This window comes from Lissotriton vulgaris, chromosome 1_1 (genome assembly GCF_964263255.1).
Source record: "Lissotriton vulgaris chromosome 1_1, aLisVul1.2, whole genome shotgun sequence".
NCBI classification, from domain to species: Eukaryota; Metazoa; Chordata; class Amphibia; order Caudata; family Salamandridae; genus Lissotriton; species Lissotriton vulgaris.
The window spans coordinates 232281296-232301342 of NC_141685.1; the positions used below are offsets into that span (position 1 = coordinate 232281296).

Genomic DNA, 20047 nt, shown 5'->3' on the forward strand with positions numbered 1-20047 from the left:
ACCCAACGTGGGGCTCAAACCCACGACCCTGAGATTAAGAGTCTCATGCTCTACCGACTGAGCTAGCCAGGCTCCCACTTCAAGATGGTATGCAGACTAATCATTTTTTATGAAGGAAATCCATTCCTGGACAATTTTTGGGAGTTATTGCATGTCTAATGCAAGATTAATCTCCATATTATGAGAGTCAATGCAATATTCAGGCAAAAATTACTATTTTTCGCCCAACGTGGGGCTCAAACCCACGACCCTGAGATTAAGAGTCTCATGCTCTACCAACTGAGCTAGCCAGGTTTCCTCCTTAAGACAGTATGCAGACCAATCCCTTTTTGTGAAGAAAATCAAATCCTGGATATTCCTCTACTCTTGTTTTGCAAGGAAAGCCAGATTTATACATCCTTCAGAAGACTGAGTGTCAAAAAAAATAAGAGAAAATGAAAATGGAAGTTGTGAGAACTTCATTTTGAGATTGCATAAGAATTCAAATTCCTCTCACATGCTAAAGAATACCTGAACCCTTTTGATTAAACCACTTTAGTTGTTATAATGAGACCATATTTGAAAGCCATCTGTGATTTTTCTGTTCTTACTCTGCATTGACCTTGGCAATGACAAGTTAAAAATAAAATGTATGCAAATTTTATAATGGATAATGCGGGCATCGATCCCGCTACCTCTCGCATGTTAAGCGAGCGCTCTACCATTTGAGCTAATTCCCCTGTGTGTTTAATCTGCATAACATGAAAAAAGTAACCTCACTGCCTTCCACACTTTATTTGAAGTCCAATTGCCCATAACAGTGTTCAGTTCACTCCTAATTTATGCCTTACCTCCACTTATGGGATGTTTTACAGTTCAGGTTGGCCTGTTTACTACTTGAATATGAGTGATATTGCGGTGTGTTCATCTAGACTCATACCCTAGCTAATCTTGAAGTTAAATTTCCCACCAATGAGAAACCAAGGGAGATACCATTTTTGATAGTTATTGCATGTCTAATGCAAGAATATTCACTAGATTATGAGAGTCAATGCAATAATCCAGCAAAAATTACTCATTTTCGCCCAACGTGGGGCTCGAACCCACGACCCTGAGATTTAGAGTCTCATGCTCTACCGACTGAGCTAGCCGGGCTCCCACTTTAAGATGGTATGCAGACTAATCATTTTTTATGAAGGAAATCCATTCCTGGACAATTTTTGGGAGTTATTGCAGGTCTAATGCAAGATTAATCTCCATATTATGAGAGTCAATGCAATATTCAGGCAAAAATTACTCGTTTTCGCCCAACGTGGGTCTCGAACCCAGGACCCTGAGATTAAGAGTCTCATGCTCTACCGACTGAGCTAGCCGGGCTCCCTCCTTAAGACAGTATGCAGACCAATCCCTTTTTGTGAGGAAAACCAAATCCTGGCTATTCCTCTACTCTTGTTTTGCAAGGAAAGCCAGATTTATACATCCTTAAGAGGACAGAGTGTCCAAAAAAAATAAGAGAAAATGAAAATGGAAGTTGTGAGAACTTCATTTTGCGATTGCATAAGAATTCAAATTCCTCTCACATGCTAAAGAATACCTGAACCCTTTTGATTAAACCACTTTAGTTGTTATAATGAGACCATATTTGAAAGCCATCTGTGATTTTTCTGTTCTTACTCTGCAATGACCTTGGCAATGACAAGTTAAAAATAAAATGTATGCAAATTTTATAATGGAGAATGCGGGCATCGATCCCGCTACCTCTCGCATGCTAAGCGAGTGCTCTACCATTTGAGCTAATTCCCCTGTGTGTTTAATCTGCATAACATGAAAAAAGTAACCTTACTGCCTTCCACACTTTATTTGAAGTCCAATTGCCCATAACAGTGTTAAGTTCACTCCTAATTTATGCCTTACCTCCACTTATGGGATGTTTTACAGTTCAGGTTGGCCTGTTTACTACTCGAATATGAGTGATATTGCGGTGTGTTCATCTAGACTCATACCCTAGCTAATCTTGAAGTTAAATTTCCCACCAATGAGAAACCAAGGGAGATACCATTTCTGATAGTTATTGCATGTCTAATGCAAGAATATTCACCAGATTATGAGAGTCAATGCAATAATCCAGCAAAAATTTCACATTTTCGCCCAACGTGGGGCTCGAACCCACGGCCCTGAGATTAAGAGTCTCATGGTTTGCAAGGAAAGCCAGATTTATACATCCTTCAGAGGACAGAGTGTCAAAAAAAATAAGAGAAAATAAAAACGGAAGTTGTGAGAACTTCATTTTGAGATTGCATAAGAATTCAAATTCCTCTCACATGCTAAAGAATACCTGAACCCTTTTGATTAAACCACTTTAGTTGTTATAATGAGACCATATTTGAAAGCCATCTGTGATTTTTCTGTTCTTACTCTGCAATGACCTTGGCAATGACAAGTTAAAAATAAAATGTATGCAAATTTTATAATGGAGAATGCGGGCATCGATCCTGCTACCTCTTGCATGCTAAGCGAGCGCTCTACCATTTGAGCTAATTCCCCTGTGTGTTTAACCTGCATAACATGAAAAAAGTAACCTTACTGCCTTCCACACTTTATTTGAAGTCCAATTGCCCATAACAGTGTTAAATTCACTCCTAACTTATGCCTTACCTCCACTTATGGGATGTTTTACAGTTCAGGTTGGCCTGTTTACTTCTCGAATATAAGTGATATTGTGGTGAGTTCATCTAGACTCATACCCTACCTAATCTTGAAGTTAAATTTCCCACCAATGAGAAACCAAGGGAGATACCATTTTTGATAGTTATTGCATGTCTAATGCAAGAATATTCACAAGATTATGAGAGTCCAGCAAAAATTACTCATTTTCGCCCAACGTGGGGCTCGAACCCACGACCCTGAGATTAAGTGTCTCATGCTCTACCGACTGAGCTAGCCGGGCTCCCACTTCAAGATGGTATGCAGACTAATCATTTTTTATGAAGGAAATCCATTCCTGGACAATTTTTGGGAGTTATTGCAGGTCTAATGCAAGATTAATCTCCATATTATGAGAGTCAATGCAATATTCAGGCAAAAATTACTCGTTTTCGCCCAACATGGGGCTCGAACCCACGACCCTGAGATTAAGAATCTCATGCTCTACCGACTGAGCTAGCCGGGCTCCCTCCTTAAGACAGTATGCAGACCAATCCCTTTTTGTGAGGAAAACCAAATCCTGGATATTCCTCTACTCTTGTTTTGCAAGGAAAGCCAGATTTATACATCCTTAAGAGGACAGAGTGTCAAAAAAAATAAGAGAAAATGAAAAGGGAAGTTGTGAGAACTTCATTTTGAGATTGCATAAGAATTCAAATTCCTCTCACATGCTAAAGAATACCTGAACCCTTTTGATTAAACCACTTTAGTTGTTATAATGAGACCATATTTGAAAGCCATCTGTGATTTTTCTGTTCTTACTCTGCAATGACCTTGGCAATGACAAGTTAAAAATAAAATGTATGCAAATTTTATAATGGAGAATGCGGGCATCGATCCCGCTACCTCTCGCATGCTAAGCGAGCGCTCTACCATTTGAGCTAATTCCCCTGTGTGTTTAATCTGCATAACATGAAAAAAGTAACCTTACTGCCTTCCACACTTTATTTGAAGTCCAATTGCCCATAACAGTGTTAAATTCACTCCTAATTTATGCCTTACCTCCACTTATGGGATGTTTTACAGTTCAGGTTGGCCTGTTTACTACTGGAATATGAGTGATATTGCGGTGTGTTCATCTAGACTCATACCCTAGCTAATCTTGAAGTTAAATTTCCCACCAATGAGAAACCAAGGGAGATACCATTTCTGATAGTTATTGCATGTCTAATGCAAGAATATTCACCAGATTATGAGAGTCAATGCAATAATCCAGCAAAAATTACTCATTTTCGCCCAACGTGGGGCTCGAACCCACGACCCTGAGATTAAGAGTCTCATGTTTTGCAAGGAAAGCCAGATTTATACATCCTTCAGAGGACAGAGTGTCAAAAAAAATAAGAGAAAATGAAAACGGAAGTTGTGAGAACTTCATTTTGAGATTGCATAAGAATTCAAATTCCTCTCACATGCTAAAGAATACCTGAACCCTTTTGATTAAACCACTTTAGTTGTTATAATGAGACCATATTTGAAAGCCATCTGTGATTTTTCTGTTCTTACTCTGCAATGACCTTGGCAATGACAAGTTAAAAATAAAATGTATGCAAATTTTATAATGGAGAATGCGGGCATCGATCCCGCTACCTCTCGCATGCTAAGCGAACGCTCTACCATTTGAGCTAATTCCCCTGTGTGTTTAATCTGCATAACATGAAAAAAGTAACCTCACTGCCTTCCACACTTTATTTGAAGTCCAATTGCCCATAACAGTGTTCAGTTCACTCCTAACTTATGGCTTACCTCCACTTATGGGATGTTTTACAGTTCAGGTTGGCCTGTTTACTACTCGAATATGAGTGATATTGTGGTGTGTTCATCTAGACTCATACCCTACCTAATCTTGAAGTTAAATTTCCCACCAATGAGAAACCAAGGGAGATACCATTTTTGATAGTTATTGCATGTCTAATGCAAGAATAATCACAAGATTATGAGAGTCCAGCAAAAATTACTCATTTTCGCCCAACGTGGGGCTCGAACCCACGACCCTGAGATTAAGAGTCTCATGCTCTACCGACTGAGCTAGCCGGGCTCCCACTTCAAGATGGTATGCAGACTAATTATTTTCTATGAAGGAAATCCATTCCTGGACAATTTTGGGGAGTTATTGCAGGTCTAATGCAAGATTAATCTCCATATTATGAGAGTCAATGCAATATTCAGGCAAAAATTACTCTTTTTCGCCCAACTTGGGGCTCGAACCCACGACCCTGAGATTAAGAGTCTCATGCTCTACCGACTGAGCTAGCCAGGCTCCCTCCTTAAGACAGTATGCAGACCAATCCCTTTTTGTGAAGAAAATCAAATCCTGGATATTCCTCTACTCTTGTTTTGCAAGGAAAGACAGATTTATACATCCTTCAGAGGACAGAGTGTCAAAAAAATAAGAGAAAATGAAAATGGAAGTTGTGAGAACTTCATTTTGAGATTGCATAAGAATTCAAATTCCTCTCACATGCTAAAGAATACCTGAACCCTTTTGATTAAACCACTTTAGTTGTTATAATGAGACCATATTTGAAAGCCATCTGTGATTTTTCTGTTCTTACTCTGCAATGACCTTGGCAATGACAAGTTAAAAATATAATGTATGAAAATTTTATAATGGAGAATGCGGGCATCGATCCCACTACCTCTCGCATGCTAAGCGAGCGCTCTACCATTTGAGCTAATTCCCCTGTGTGTTTAATCTGCATATCATGAAAAAAGTAACCTTACTGCCTTCCACACTTTATTTGAAGTCCAATTGCCCATAACAGTGTTAAGTTCACTCCTAACTTATGCCTTACCTCCACTTATAGGATGTTTTACAGTTCAGGTTGGCCTGTTTACTACTCGAATATGAGTGATATTGCGGTGTGTTCATCTAGACTCATACCCTAGCTAATCTTGAAGTTAAATTTCCCACCAATGAGAAACCAAGGGAGATACCATTTCTGATAGTTATTGCATGTCTAATGCAAGAATATTCACCAGATTATGAGAGCCAATGCAATAATCCAGCAAAAATTACTCATTTTCGCCCAACGTGGGGCTCGAACCCACAACCCTGAGATTAAGAGTCTCATGTTTTGCAAGGAAAGCCAGATTTATACATCCTTCAGAGGACAGTGTCAAAAAAAATAAGAGAAAATGAAAACGGAAGTTGTGAGAACTTCATTTTGAGATTGCATAAGAATTCAAATACCTCTCACATGCTAAAGAATACCTGAACCCTTTTGATTAAACCACTTTAGTTGTTATAATGAGACCATATTTGAAAGCCATCTGTGATTTTTCTGTTCTTACTCTGCAATGACCTTGGCAATGACAAGTTAAAAATAAAATGTATGCAAATTTTATAATGGAGAATGCGGGCATCGATCCCGCTACCTCTCACAAGCTAAGCGAGCGCTCTACCATTTGAGCTAATTCCCCTGTGTGTTTAATCTGCATAACATGAAAAAAGTAACCTCACTGCATTCCACACTTTATTTGAAGTCCAATTGCCCATAACAGTGTTCAGTTAAATCCTAACTTATGCCTTACCTCCACTTATGGGATGTTTTACAGTTCAGGTTGGCCTGTTTACTACTCGAATATGAGTGATATTGTGGTGTGTTCATCTAGACTCATACCCTACCTAATCTTGAAGTTACATTTCCCACCAATGAGAAACCAAGGGAGATACCATTTTTGATAGTTATTGCATGTCTAATGCAAGAATAATCACAAGATTATGAGAGTCCAGCAAAAATTACTCATTTTTGCCCAACGTGGGGCTCGAACCCACGACCCTGAGATTAAGAGTCTCATGCTCTACCGACTGAGCTAGCCGGGCTCCCACTTCAAGATGGTATGCAGACTAATAATTTTTTATGAAGGAAATCCATTCCTGGACAATTTTTGGGAGTTATTGCAGGTCTAATGCAAGATTAATCTCAATATTATGAGAGTCAATGCAATATTCAGGCAAAAATTACTCGTTTTTGCCCAACGTGGGGCTCGAACCCACGACCCTGAGATTAAGAGTCTCATGCTCTACCGACTGAGCTAGCCGGGCTCCCGCCTTAAGACAGTATGCAGACCAATCCCTTTTTGTGAAGAAAATCAAATCCTGGATATTCCTCTACTCTTGTTTTGCAAGGAAAGCCAGATTTATACATCCTTCAGAGGACAGAGTGTCAAAAAAATAAGAGAAAATGAAAATGGAAGTCGTGAGAACTTCATTTTGAGATTGCGTAAGAATTCAAATTCCTCTCACATGCTAAAGAATACCTGAACCCTTTTGATTAAACCACTTTAGTTGTTATAATGAGACCATATTTGAAAGCCATCTGTGATTTTTCTGTTCTTACTCTGCAATGACCTTGGCAATGACAAGTTAAAAATAAAATGTATGCAAATTTTATAATGGAGAATGCGGGCATCGATCCCGCTACCTCTCGCATGCTAAGCGAGCGCTCTACCATTTGCGCTAATTGCCCTGTGTGTTTAATCTGTATAACATGAAAAAAGTAACCTTACTGCCTTCCACACTTTATTTGAAGTCCAATTGCCCATAACAGTGTTAAGTTCACTCCTAACTTATGCCTTACCTCCACTTATAGGATGTTTTACAGTTCAGGTTGGCCTGTTTACTACTCGAATATGAGTGATATTGCGGTGTGTTCATCTAGACTCATACCCTAGCTAATCTTGAAGTTAAATTTCCCACCAATGAGAAACCAAGGGAGATACCATTTTTGATAGTTATTGCATGTCTAAGGCAAGAATATTCACCAGATTATGAGAGTCAATGCAATAATCCAGGAAAAATTACTCATTTTCGCCCAACGTGGGGCTCGAACCCACGACCCTGAGATTAAGAGTCTCATGCTCTACCGACTGAGCTAGCCAGGCTCCCACTTCAAGATGGTATGCAGACTAATCATTTTTTATGAAGGAAATCCATTCCTGGACAATTTTTGGGAGTTATTGCAGGTCTAATGCAAGATTAATCTCCATATTATGAGAGACAATGCAATATTCAGGCAAAAATTACTCGTTTTCGCCCAACGTGGGGCTCAAACCCACGACCCTGAGATTAAGAGTCTCATGCTCTACCGACTGAGCTAGCCGGGCTCCCTCCTTAAGACAGTATGCAGACCAATCCCTTTTTGTGAGGAAAACCAAATCCTGGATATTCCTCTACTCTTGTTTTGCATGAAAGACAGATTTATACATCCTTAAGAGGACAGAGTGTCAAAAAAAATAAGACAAAATGAAAATGGAAGTTGTGAGAACTTCATTTTGAGATTGCATAAGAATTCAAATTCCTCTCACATGCTAAAGAATACCTGAACCCTTTTGATTAAACCACTTTAGTTGTTATAATGAGACCATATTTGAAAGCCATCTGTGATTTTTCTGTTCTTACTCTGCAATGACCTTGGCAATGACAAGTTAAAAATAAAATGTATGCAAATTTTATAATGGAGAATGCGGGCATCGATCCCGCTACCTCTCGCATGCTAAGCGAGCGCTCTACCATTTGAGCTAATTCCCCTGTGTGTTTAATCTGCATAACATGAAAAAAGTAACCTTACTGCCTTCCACACTTTATTTGAAGTCCAATTGCCCATAACAGTGTTAAGTTCACTCCTAACTTATGCCTCACCTCCACTTATGGGATGGTTTACAGTTCAGGTTGGCCTGTTTACTACTCGAATATGAGTGATATTGCGGTGTGTTCATCTAGACTCATACCCTAGCTAATCTTGAAGTTAAATTTCCCACCAATGAGAAACCAAGGGAGATACCATTTCTGATAGTTATTGCATGTCTAATGCAAGAATATTCACCAGATTATGAGAGTCAATGCAATAATCCAGCAAAAATTACTCATTTTCGCCCAACGTGGGGCTCGAACCCACGACCCTGAGATTAAGAGTCTCATGTTTTGCAAGGAAAGCCAGATTTATACATCCTTCAGAGGACAGAGTGTAAAAAAAAATAAGAGAAAATGAAAACGGAAGTTGTGAGAACTTCATTTTGAGATTGCATAAGAATTCAAATTCCTCTCACATGCTAAAGAATACCTGAACCCTTTTGATTAAACCACTTTAGTTGTTATAATGAGACCATATTTGAAAGCCATCTGTGATTTTTCTGTTCTTACTCTGCAATGACCTTGGCAATGACAAGTTAAAAATAAAATGTATGCAAATTTTATAATGGAGAATGCGGGCATCGATCCCGCTACCTCTCGCATGCTAAGCGAGCGCTCTACCATTTGAGCTAATTCCTCTGTGTGTTTAATCTGCATAACATGAAAAAAGTAACCTAACTGCCTTCCACACTTTATTTGAAGTCCAATTGCCCATAACAGTGTTCAGTTCACTCCTAACTTATGCCTTACCTCCACTTATGGGATGTTTTACAGTTCAGGTTGGCCTGTTTACTACTCGAATATGAGTGATATTGTGGTGTGTTCATCTAGACTCATACCCTACCTAATCTTGAAGTTAAATTTCCCACCAATGAGAAACCAAGGGAGATACCATTTTTGATAGTTATTGCATGTCTAATGCAAGAATAATCACAAGATTATGAGAGTCCAGCAAAAATTACTCATTTTCGCCCAATGTGGGGCTCGAACCCACGACCCTGAGATTAAGAGTCTGATGCTCTACCGACTGAGCTAGCCGGGCTCCCACTTCAAGATGGTATGCAGACTAATTATTTTTTATGAAGGAAATCCATTCCTGGACAATTTTTGGGAGTTATTGCAGGTCTAATGCAAGATTAATCTCCATATTATGAGAGTCAATGCAATATTCAGGCAAAAATTACTCTTTTTCGCCCAACTTGGGGCTCGAACCCACGACCCTGAGATTAAGAGTCTCATGCTCTACCGACTGAGCTAGCCGGGCTCCCTCCTAAAGACAGTATGCAGACCAATCCCTTTTTGTGAAGAAAATCAAATCCTGGATATTCCTCTACTCTTGTTTTGCAAGGAAAGCCAGATTTATACATCCTTCAGAGGACAGAGTGTCAAAAAAAATAAGAGAAAATGAAAATGGAAGTTGTGAGAACTTCATTTTGAGATTGCATAAGAATTCAAATTCCTCTCCCATGCTAAAGAATACCTGAACCCTTTTGATTAAACCACTTTAGTTGTTATAATGAGACCATATTTGAAAGCCATCTGTGATTTTTCTGTTCTTACTCTGCAATGACCTTGGCAATGACAAGTTAAAAATAAAATGTATGCAAATTTTATAATGGAGAATGCGGGCATCGATCCCGCTACCTCTCGCATGCTAAGCGAGCACTCTACCATTTGAGCTAATTCCCCTGTGTATTTAATCTGCATAACATGAAAAAAGTAACCTTACTGCCTTCCACACTTTATTTGAAGTCCAATTGCCCATAACAGTGTTAAGTTCACTCCTAACTTATGCCTTACCTCCACTTATGGGATGTTTTACAGTTCAGGTTGGCCTGTTTACTACTCGAATATGAGTGATATTGCGGTGTGTTCATCTAGACTCATACCCTAGCTAATCTTGAAGTTAAATTTCCCACCAATGAGAAACCAAGGGAGATACCATTTCTGATAGTTATTGCATGTCTAATGCAAGAATATTCACCAGATTATGAGAGTCAATGCAATAATCCAGCAAAAATTACTCATTTTCGCCCGACGTGGGGCTCGAACCCACAACCCTGAGATTAAGAGTCTCATGCTCTACCGACTGAGCTAGCCGGGCTCCCACTTCAAGGTGGTATGCAGACTAATCTTTTTTTATGAAGGAAATCCATTCCTGGATAATTTTTGGGAGTTATTGCAGGTCTAATGCAAGATTAATCTCCATATTATGAGAGTCAATGCAATATTCAGGCAAAAATTACTCGTTTTCGCCCAACGTGGGGCTCGAACCCACGACCCTGAGATTAAGAGTCTCATGCTCTACCGACTGAGCTAGCCGGGCTCCCACTTCAAGATGGTATGCAGACTAATCATTTTTTATGAAGGAAATCCATTCCTGGACAATTTTTGGGAGTTATTGCAGGTCTAATGCAAGATTAATCTCCATATTATGAGAGTCAATGCAATATTCAGGCAAAAATTACTCATTTTCGCCCAACGTGGGGCTCGAACCCACGACCATGAGATTAAGAGTCTCATGCTCTACTGACTGAGCTAGCCGGGTTCTCTCCTTACGACAGTATGCAGACCAATCCCTTTTTGTGAAGAAAATCAAATCCTGGATATTCCTCTACTCTTGTTTTGCAAGGAAAGCCAGATTTATACATCCTTCAGAGGACAGAGTGTCAAAAAAAATAAGAGAAAATGAAAATGGAAGTTGTGAGAACTTCATTTTGAGATTGCATAAGAATTCAAATTCCTCTCACATGCTAAAGAATACCTGAACCCTTTTGATTAAACCACTGTAGTTGTTATAATGAGACCATATTTGAAAGCCATCTGTGATTTTTCTGTTCTTACTCTGCAATGACCTTGGCAATGACAAGTTAAAAATAAAATGTATGCAAATTTTATAATGGAGAATGCAGGCATCGATCCCGCTACCTCTCGCATGCTAAGCGAGCGCTCTACCATTTGAGCTAATTCCCCTGTGTGTTTAATCTGCATAACATGAAAAAAGTAACCTTACTGCCTTCCATACTTTATTTGAAGTCCAATTGCCCATAACAGTGTTAAGTTCACTCCTAATTTATGCCTTACCTCCACTTATGGGATGTTTTACAGTTCAGGTTGGCCTGTTTACTACTCGAATATGAGTGATATTGCGGTGTGTTCATCTAGACTCATACCCTAGCTAATCTTGAAGTTAAATTTCCCACCAATGAGAAACCAAGGGAGATACCATTTCTGATAGTTATTGCATGTCTAATGCAAGAATATTCACCAGATTATGAGAGCCAATGCAATAATCCAGCAAAAATTACTCATTTTCGCCCAACGTGGGGCTCGAACCCACAACCCTGAGATTAAGAGTCTCATGTTTTGCAAGGAAAGCCAGATTTATACATCCTTCAGAGAACAGTGTCAAAAAAAATAAGAGAAAATGAAAACGGAAGTTGTGAGAACTTCATTTTGAGATTGCATAAGAATTCAAATACCTCTCACATGCTAAAGAATACCTGAACCCTTTTGATTAAACCACTTTAGTTGTTATAATGAGACCATATTTGAAAGCCATCTGTGATTTTTCTGTTCTTACTCTGCAATGACCTTGGCAATGACAAGTTAAAAATAAAATGTATGCAAATTTTATAATGGAGAATGCGGGCATCGATCCCGCTACCTCTCACAAGCTAAGCGAGCGCTCTACCATTTGAGCTAATTCCCCTGTGTGTTTAATCTGCATAACATGAAAAAAGTAACCTCACTGCATTCCACACTTTATTTGAAGTCCAATTGCCCATAACAGTGTTCAGTTAAATCCTAACTTATGCCTTACCTCCACTTATGGGATGTTTTACAGTTCAGGTTGGCCTGTTTACTACTCGAATATGAGTGATATTGTGGTGTGTTCATCTAGACTCATACCCTACCTAATCTTGAAGTTAAATTTCCCACCAATGAGAAACCAAGGGAGATACCATTTTTGATAGTTATTGCATGTCTAATGCAAGAATAATCACAAGATTATGAGAGTCCAGCAAAAATTACTCATTTTTGCCCAACGTGGGGCTCGAACCCACGACCCTGAGATTAAGAGTCTCATGCTCTACCGACTGAGCTAGCCGGGCTCCCACTTCAAGATGGTATGCAGACTAATAATTTTTTATGAAGGAAATCCATTCCTGGACAATTTTTGGGAGTTATTGCAGGTCTAATGCAAGATTAATCTCAATATTATGAGAGTCAATGCAATATTCAGGCAAAAATTACACGTTTTCGCCCAACGTGGGGCTCGAACCCACGACCCTGAGATTAAGAGTCTCATGCTCTACCGACTGAGCTAGCCGGGCTCCCGCCTTAAGACAGTATGCAGACCAATCCCTTTTTGTGAAGAAAATCAAATCCTGGATATTCCTCTACTCTTGTTTTGCAAGGAAAGCCAGATTTATACATCCTTCAGAGGACAGAGTGTCAAAAAAATAAGAGAAAATGAAAATGGAAGTTGTGAGAACTTCATTTTGAGATTGCATAAGAATTCAAATTCCTCTCACATGCTAAAGAATACCTGAACCCTTTTGATTAAACCACTGCAGTTGTTATAATGAGACCATATTTGAAAGCCATCTGTGATTTTTCTGTTCTTACTCTGCAATGACCTTGGCAATGACAAGTTAAAAATAAAATGTATGCAAATTTTATAATGGAGAATGCGGGCATCAATCCCGCTACCTCTCGCATGCTAAGCGAGCGCTCTACCATTTGAGCTAATTCCCCTGTGTGTTTAATCTGCATAACATGAAAAAAGTAACCTTACTGCCTTCCACACTTTATTTGAAGTCCAATTGCCCATAACAGTGTTAGGTTCACTCCTAACTTATGCCTTACCTCCACTTATGGGATGTTTTACAGTTCAGGTTGGCCTGTTTACTACTCGAATATGAGTGATATTGCGGTGTGTTCATCTAGACTCATACCCTAGCTAATCTTGAAGTTAACTTTCCCACCAATGAGAAACCAAGGGAGATACCATTTTTGATAGTTATTGCATGTCTAATGCAAGAATATTCACCAGATTATGAGAGTCAATGCAATAATCCAGCAAAAATTACTCATTTTCGCCCAACGTGGGGCTCGAACCCACGACCCTGAGATTAAGAGTCTCATGCTCTACCGACTGAGCTAGCCGGGCTCCCACTTCAAGATGGTATGCAGACTAATCATTTTTTATGAAGGAAATCCATTCCTGGACAATTTTTGGGAGTTATTGCAGGTCTAATGCAAGATTAATCTCCATATTATGAGAGTCAATGCAATAATCCAGCAAAAATTACTCATTTTCGCCCAACGTGGGGCTCGAACCCACGACCCTGAGATTAAGAGTCTCATGTTTTGCAAGGAAAGCCAGATTTATACATCCTTCAGAGGACAGAGTGTCAAAAAACATAAGAGAAAATGAAAATGGAAGTTGTGAGAACTTCATTTTGAGATTGCATAAGAATTCAAATTCCTCTCACATGCTAAAGAATACCTGAACCCTTTTGATTAAACCACTTTAGTTGTTATAATGAGACCATATTTGAAAGCCATCTGTGATTTTTCTGTTCTTACTCTGCAATGACCTTGGCAATGACAAGTTAAAAATAAAATGTATGCAAATTTTATAATGGAGAATGCGGGCATCGATCCCGCTACCTCTCGCATGCTAAGCGAGCGCTCTACCATTTGAGCTAATTCCCCTGTGTGTTTAATCTGCATAACATGAAAAAAGTAACCTTACTGCCTTCCACACTTTATTTGAAGTCCAATTGCCCATAACAGTGTTAAGTTCACTCCTAACTTATGCCTTACCTCCACTTATGGGATGTTTTACAGTTCAGGTTGGCCTGTTTACTACTCGAATATGAGTGATATTGCGGTGTGTTCATCTAGACTCATACCCTAGCTAATCTTGAAGTTAAATTTCCCACCAATGAGAAACCAAGGGAGATACCATTTCTGATAGTTATTGCATGTCTAATGCAAGAATATTCACCAGATTATGAGAGTCAATGCAATAATCCAGCAAAAATTACTCATTTTCGCCCAACGTGGGGCTCGAACCCACGACCCTGAGATTAAGAGTCTCATGCTCTACCGACTGAGCTAGCCGGGCTCCCACTTCAAGATGGTGTGCAGACTAATCATTTTTTATGAAGGAAATCCATTCCTGGACACTTTTTGGGAGTTATTGCAGGTCTAATGCAAGATTAATCTCCATATTATGAGAGTCAATGCAATATTCAGGCAAAAATTACACGTTTTCGCCCAACGTGGGGCTCGAACCCACAACCCTGAGATTAAGAGTCTCATGCTCTACCGACTGAGCTAGCCGGGTTCCCTCCTTAAGACAGTATGCAGACCAATCCCTTTTTGTGAAGAAAATCAAATCCTGGATATTCCTCTACTCTTGTTTTGCAAGGAAAGCCAGATTTATACATCCTTCAGAGGACAGAGTGTCAAAAAAAATAAGAGAAAATGAAAACGGAAGTTGTGAGAACTTCATTTTGAGATTGCATAAGAATTCAAATTCCTCTCACATGCTAAAGAATACCTGAACCCTTTTGATTAAACCACTTTAGTTGTTATAATGAGACTATATTTGAAAGCCATCTGTGATTTTTCTGTTCTTACTCTGCAATGACCTTGGCAATGACAAGTTAAAAATAAAATGTATGCAAATTTTATAATGGAGAATGCGGGCATCGATCCCGCTACCTCTCGCATGCTAAGCGAGCGCTCTACCATTTGAGCTAATTCCCCTGTGTGTTTAATCTGCATAACATGAAAAAAGTAACCTTACTGCCTTCCACACTTTATTTGAAGTCCAATTGCCCATAACAGTGTTAAGTTCACTCCTAATTTATGCCTTAACTCCACTTATGGGATGTTTTACAGTTCAGGTTGGCCTGTTTACTACTCGAATATGAGTGATATTGCGGTGTGTTCATCTAGACTCATACCCTACCTAATCTTGAAGTTAAATTTCCCACCAATGAGAAACCAAGGGAGATACCATTTTTGATAGTTATTGCATGTCTAATGCAAGAATAATCACCAGATTATGAGAGTCCAGCAAAAATTACTCATTTTCACCCAACGTGGGGCTCGAACCCACGACCCTGAGATTAAGAGTCTCCTGCTCTACTGACTGAGCTAGCCGGGCTCCCACTTCAAGATGGTATGCAGACTAATCATTTTTTATGAAGGAAATCCATTCCTGGACAATTTTTGGGAGTTATTGCATGTCTAATGCAAGATTAATCTCCATATTATGAGAGTCAATGCAATATTCAGGCAAAAATTACTCGTTTTCGCCCAATGTGGGGCTCGAACCCACAACCCTGAGATTAAGAGTCTCATGCTCTACCGACTGAGCTAGCCGGGCTCCCTCCTTAAGACAGTATGCAGACCAATCCCTTTTTGTGAAGAAAATCAAATCCTGGATATTCCTCTACTCTTGTTTTGCAAGGAAAGCCAGATTTATACATCCTTCAGAGGACAGAGTGTCAAAAAAAATAAGAGAAAATGAAAATGGAAGTTGTGAGAACTTCATTTTGAGATTTCATAAGAATTCAAATTCCTCTCACATGCTAAAGAATACCTGAACCCTTTTGATTAAACCACTTTAGTTGTTATAATGAGACCATATTTGAAAGCCATCTGTGATTTTTCTGTTCTTACTCTGCAATGACCTTGGCAATGACAAGTTAAAAATAAAATGTATGCAAATTTTATAATGGAGAATGCGGGCATCGATCCTGCTACCTCTCGCATGCTAAGCGAGCGCTCTACCATTTGAGCTAATTCCCCTGTGTGTTTAATCTGCATAACATGAAAAAAGTAACCTTACTGCCTTCCACACTTTATTTGAAGTTCAATTGCCCATAACAGTGTTAAGTTCACTCCTAACTTATGCCTTACCTCCACTTATGGGATGTTTTACAGTTCAGGTTGGCCTGTTTACTACTCGAATATGAGTGATATTGCGGTGTGTTCATCTAGACTCATACCCTAGCTAATCTTGAAGTTAAATTTCCCACCAATGAGAAACCAAGGGAGATACCATTTCTGATAGTTATTGCATGTCTAATGCAAGAATATTCACCAGATTATGAGAGTCAATGCAATAATCCAGCAAAAATTACTCATTTTCGCCCAACGTGGGGATCGAACCCACGACCCTGAGATTAAGAGTCTCATGCTCTACCGACTGAGCTAGCCGGGCTCCCACTTCAAGGTGGTATGCAGACTAATCATTTTTTATGAAGGAAATCCATTCCTGGACAATTTTTGGGAGTTATTGCAGGTCTAATGCAAGATTAATCTCCATATTATGAGAGTCAATGCAATATTCAGGCAAAAATTACTCGTTTTCCCCCAACGTGGGGCTCGAACCCACGACCCTGAGATTAAGAGTCTCATGCTCTACCGACTGAGCTAGCCGGGCTCCCTCCTTAAGACAGTATGCAGACCAATCCCTTTTTGTGAAGAAAATCAAATCCTGGATATTCCTCTACTCTTGTTTTGCAAGGAAAGCCAGATTTATACATCCTTCAGAGGACAGAGTGTCAAAAAAAATAAGAGAAAATGAAAACGGAAGTTGTGAGAACTTCATTTTGAGATTGCATAAGAATTCAAATTCCTCTCACATGCTAAAGAATACCTGAACCCTTTTGATTAAACCACTTTAGTTGTTATAATGAGACCATATTTGAAAGCCATCTGTGATTTTTCTGTTCTTACTCTGCAATGACCTTGGCAATGACAAGTTCAAAATAAAATGTATGCAAATTTTATAATGGAGAATGCGGGCATCGATCCCGCTACCTCTCGCATGCTAAGCGAGCGCTCTACCATTTGAGCTAATTCCCCTGTGTGTTTAATCTGCATAACATGAAAAAAGTAACCTCACTGCCTTCCACACTTTATTTGAAGTCCAATTGCCCAAAACAGTGTTCAGTTCACTCCTAACTTATGCCTTACCTCCACTTATGGGATGTTTTACAGTTCAGGTTGGCCTGTTTACTACTCGAATATGAGTGATATTGTGGTGTGTTCATCTAGACTCATACCCTACCTAATCTTGAAGTTAAATTTCCCACCAATGAGAAACCAAGGGAGATACCATTTTTGATAGTTATTGCATGTCTAATGCAAGAATAATCACCAGATTATGAGAGTCCAGCAAAAATTACTCATTTTCGCCCAACGTGGGGCTCGAACCCACGACCCTGAGATTAAGGGTCTCATGCTCTACCGACTGAGCTAGCCGGGCTCCCACTTCAAGATGGTATGCAGACTAATCATTTTTTATGAAGGAAATCCATTCCTGGACAATTTTTGGGAGTTATTGCATGTCTAATGCAAGATTAATCTCCATATTATGAGAGTCAATGCAATATTCAGGCAAAAAATACTCGTTTTCGCCCAACGTGGGGCTCGAACCCACGACCCTGAGATTAAGAGTCTCATGCTCTACCGACTGAGCTAGCCGGGTTCCCTCCTTAAGACAGTATGCAGACCAATCCCTTTTTGTGAAGAAAATCAAATCCTGGATATTCCTCTACTCTTGTTTTGCAAGGAAAGCCAGATTTATACATCCTTCAGAGGACAGAGTGTCAAAAAAAATAAGAGAAAATGAAAATGGAAGTTGTGAGAACTTCATTTTGAGATTGCATAAGAATTCAAATTCCTCTCACATGCTAAAGAATACCTGAACCCTTTTGATTAAACCACTGTAGTTGTTATAATGAGACCATATTTGAAAGCCATCTGTGATTTTTCTGTTCTTACTCTGCAATGACCTTGGCAATGACAAGTTAAAAATAAAATGTATGCAAATTTTATAATGGAGAATGCAGGCATCGATCCCGCTACCTCTCACATGCTAAGCGAGCGCTCTACCATTTGAGCTAATTCCCCTGTGTGTTTAATCTGCATAACATGAAAAAAGTAACCTTACTGCCTTCCACACTTTATTTGAAGTCCAATTGCCCATAACAGTGTTAGGTTCACTCCTAACTTATGCCTTACCTCCACTTATGGGATGTTTTACAGTTCAGGTTGGCCTGTTTACTACTCGAATATGAGTGATATTGCGGTGTGTTCATCTAGACTCATACCCTAGCTAATCTTGAAGTTAAATTTCCCACCAATGAGAAACCAAGGGAGATACCATTTTTGATAGTTATTGCATGTCTAATGCAAGAATATTCACCAGATTATGAGAGTCAATGCAATAATCCAGCAAAAATTACTCATTTTCGCCCAACGTGGGGCTCGAACCCACGACCCTGAGATTAAGAGTCTCATGCTCTACCGACTGAGCTAGCCGGGCTCCCACTTCAAGATGGTATGCAGACTAATTATTTTTTATGAAGGAAATCCATTCCTGGACAATTTTTGGGAGTTATTGCAGGTCTAATGCAAGATTAATCTCCATATTATGAGAGTCAATGCAATATTCAGGCAAAAATTACTCGTTTTCGCCCAACGTGGGGCTCGAACCCACGACCCTGAGATTAAGAGTCTCATGCTCTACCGACTGAGCTAGCCGGGCTCCCACTTCAAGATGGTATGCAGACTAATCATTTTTTATGAAGGAAATCCATTCCTGGACAATTTTTGGGAGTTATTGCAGGTCTAATGCAAGATTAATCTCCATATTATGAGAGTCAATGCAATATTCAGGCAAAAATTACTCGTTTTCGCCCAACGTGGGGCTCGAACCCACGACCCTGAGATTAAGAGTCTCTTGCTCTACCGACTGAGCTAGCCGGGCTCCCTCCTTAAGACAGTATGCAGACCAATCCCTTTTTGTGAGGAAAACCAAATCCTGGATATTCCTCTACTCTTGTTTTGCAAGGAAAGCCAGATTTATACATCCTTAAGAGGACAGAGTGTCAAAAAAAATAAGAGAAAATGAAAATGGAAGTTGTGAGAACTTCATTTTGAGATTGCATAAGAATTCAAATTCCTCTCACATGCTAAAGAATACCTGAACCCTTCTGATTAAACCACTTTAGTTGTTATAATGAGACCATATTTGAAAGCCATCTGTGATTTTTCTGTTCTTACTCTGCAATGACTTTGGCAATGACAAGTTAAAAATAAAATGTATGCAAATTTTATAATGGAGAATGCGGGCATCGATCCCGCTACCTCTCGCATGCTAAGCGAGCGCTCTACCATTTGAGCTGATTCCCCTGTGTGTTTAATCTGCATAACATGAAAAAAGTAACCTTACTGCCTTCCACACTTTATTTGAAGTCCAATTGCCCATAACAGTGTTAAGTTCACTCCTAACTTATGCCTTACCTCCACTTATGGGATGTTTTACAGTTCAGGTTGGCCTGTTTACTACTCGAATATGAGTGATATTGCGGTGTGTTCATCTAGACTCATACCCTAGCTAATCTTGAAGTTAAATTTCCCACCAATGAGAAACCAAGGGAGATACCATTTCTGATAGTTATTGCATGTCTAATGCAAGAATATTCACCAGATTATGAGAGTCAATGCAATAATCCAGCAAAAATTACTCATTTTCGCCCAACGTGGGGCTCGAACCCACGACCCTGAGATTAAGAGTCTCATGTTTTTGCAAGGAAAGCCAGATTTATACATCCTTCAGAGGACAGAGTGTCAAAAAAAATAAGAGAAAATGAAAACGGAAGTTGTGAGAACTTCATTTTGAGATTGCATAAG

General features: G+C 39.4%; 16 non-coding genes across 16 annotated transcripts; all 16 read right to left on the reverse strand.

The window, feature by feature from the left end:
* Nucleotides 1–3500: 3500 nt before the first annotated feature.
* TRNAA-AGC (transfer RNA alanine (anticodon AGC)) lies at nt 3501–3573 on the reverse strand. Its single transcript has one exon. It is a non-coding gene; the product is annotated as a tRNA-Ala (tRNA).
* Nucleotides 3574–4644: 1071 nt separating this feature from the next.
* Nucleotides 4645–4717, reverse strand: TRNAK-CUU (transfer RNA lysine (anticodon CUU)). Its single transcript has one exon. It is a non-coding gene; the product is annotated as a tRNA-Lys (tRNA).
* A 1715-nt stretch (nt 4718–6432) lies between these two features.
* TRNAK-CUU (transfer RNA lysine (anticodon CUU)) lies at nt 6433–6505 on the reverse strand. Its single transcript has one exon. It is a non-coding gene; the product is annotated as a tRNA-Lys (tRNA).
* A 149-nt stretch (nt 6506–6654) lies between these two features.
* Nucleotides 6655–6727, reverse strand: TRNAK-CUU (transfer RNA lysine (anticodon CUU)). Its single transcript has one exon. It is a non-coding gene; the product is annotated as a tRNA-Lys (tRNA).
* A 1412-nt stretch (nt 6728–8139) lies between these two features.
* TRNAA-AGC (transfer RNA alanine (anticodon AGC)) lies at nt 8140–8212 on the reverse strand. The gene has a single exon. It is a non-coding gene; the product is annotated as a tRNA-Ala (tRNA).
* Nucleotides 8213–10567: 2355 nt separating this feature from the next.
* Nucleotides 10568–10640, reverse strand: TRNAK-CUU (transfer RNA lysine (anticodon CUU)). Its single transcript has one exon. It is a non-coding gene; the product is annotated as a tRNA-Lys (tRNA).
* A 1716-nt stretch (nt 10641–12356) lies between these two features.
* TRNAK-CUU (transfer RNA lysine (anticodon CUU)) lies at nt 12357–12429 on the reverse strand. Its single transcript has one exon. It is a non-coding gene; the product is annotated as a tRNA-Lys (tRNA).
* Nucleotides 12430–12578: 149 nt separating this feature from the next.
* On the reverse strand, nt 12579–12651 carry TRNAK-CUU (transfer RNA lysine (anticodon CUU)). Its single transcript has one exon. It is a non-coding gene; the product is annotated as a tRNA-Lys (tRNA).
* Nucleotides 12652–13417: 766 nt separating this feature from the next.
* Nucleotides 13418–13490, reverse strand: TRNAK-CUU (transfer RNA lysine (anticodon CUU)). Its single transcript has one exon. It is a non-coding gene; the product is annotated as a tRNA-Lys (tRNA).
* A 475-nt stretch (nt 13491–13965) lies between these two features.
* On the reverse strand, nt 13966–14038 carry TRNAA-AGC (transfer RNA alanine (anticodon AGC)). The gene has a single exon. It is a non-coding gene; the product is annotated as a tRNA-Ala (tRNA).
* Nucleotides 14039–14380: 342 nt separating this feature from the next.
* On the reverse strand, nt 14381–14453 carry TRNAK-CUU (transfer RNA lysine (anticodon CUU)). Its single transcript has one exon. It is a non-coding gene; the product is annotated as a tRNA-Lys (tRNA).
* Nucleotides 14454–15027: 574 nt separating this feature from the next.
* Nucleotides 15028–15100, reverse strand: TRNAA-AGC (transfer RNA alanine (anticodon AGC)). Its single transcript has one exon. It is a non-coding gene; the product is annotated as a tRNA-Ala (tRNA).
* Nucleotides 15101–16492: 1392 nt separating this feature from the next.
* TRNAK-CUU (transfer RNA lysine (anticodon CUU)) lies at nt 16493–16565 on the reverse strand. Its single transcript has one exon. It is a non-coding gene; the product is annotated as a tRNA-Lys (tRNA).
* A 574-nt stretch (nt 16566–17139) lies between these two features.
* Nucleotides 17140–17212, reverse strand: TRNAA-AGC (transfer RNA alanine (anticodon AGC)). Its single transcript has one exon. It is a non-coding gene; the product is annotated as a tRNA-Ala (tRNA).
* Nucleotides 17213–18604: 1392 nt separating this feature from the next.
* On the reverse strand, nt 18605–18677 carry TRNAK-CUU (transfer RNA lysine (anticodon CUU)). The gene has a single exon. It is a non-coding gene; the product is annotated as a tRNA-Lys (tRNA).
* A 149-nt stretch (nt 18678–18826) lies between these two features.
* TRNAK-CUU (transfer RNA lysine (anticodon CUU)) lies at nt 18827–18899 on the reverse strand. Its single transcript has one exon. It is a non-coding gene; the product is annotated as a tRNA-Lys (tRNA).
* Nucleotides 18900–20047: the final 1148 nt, after the last annotated feature.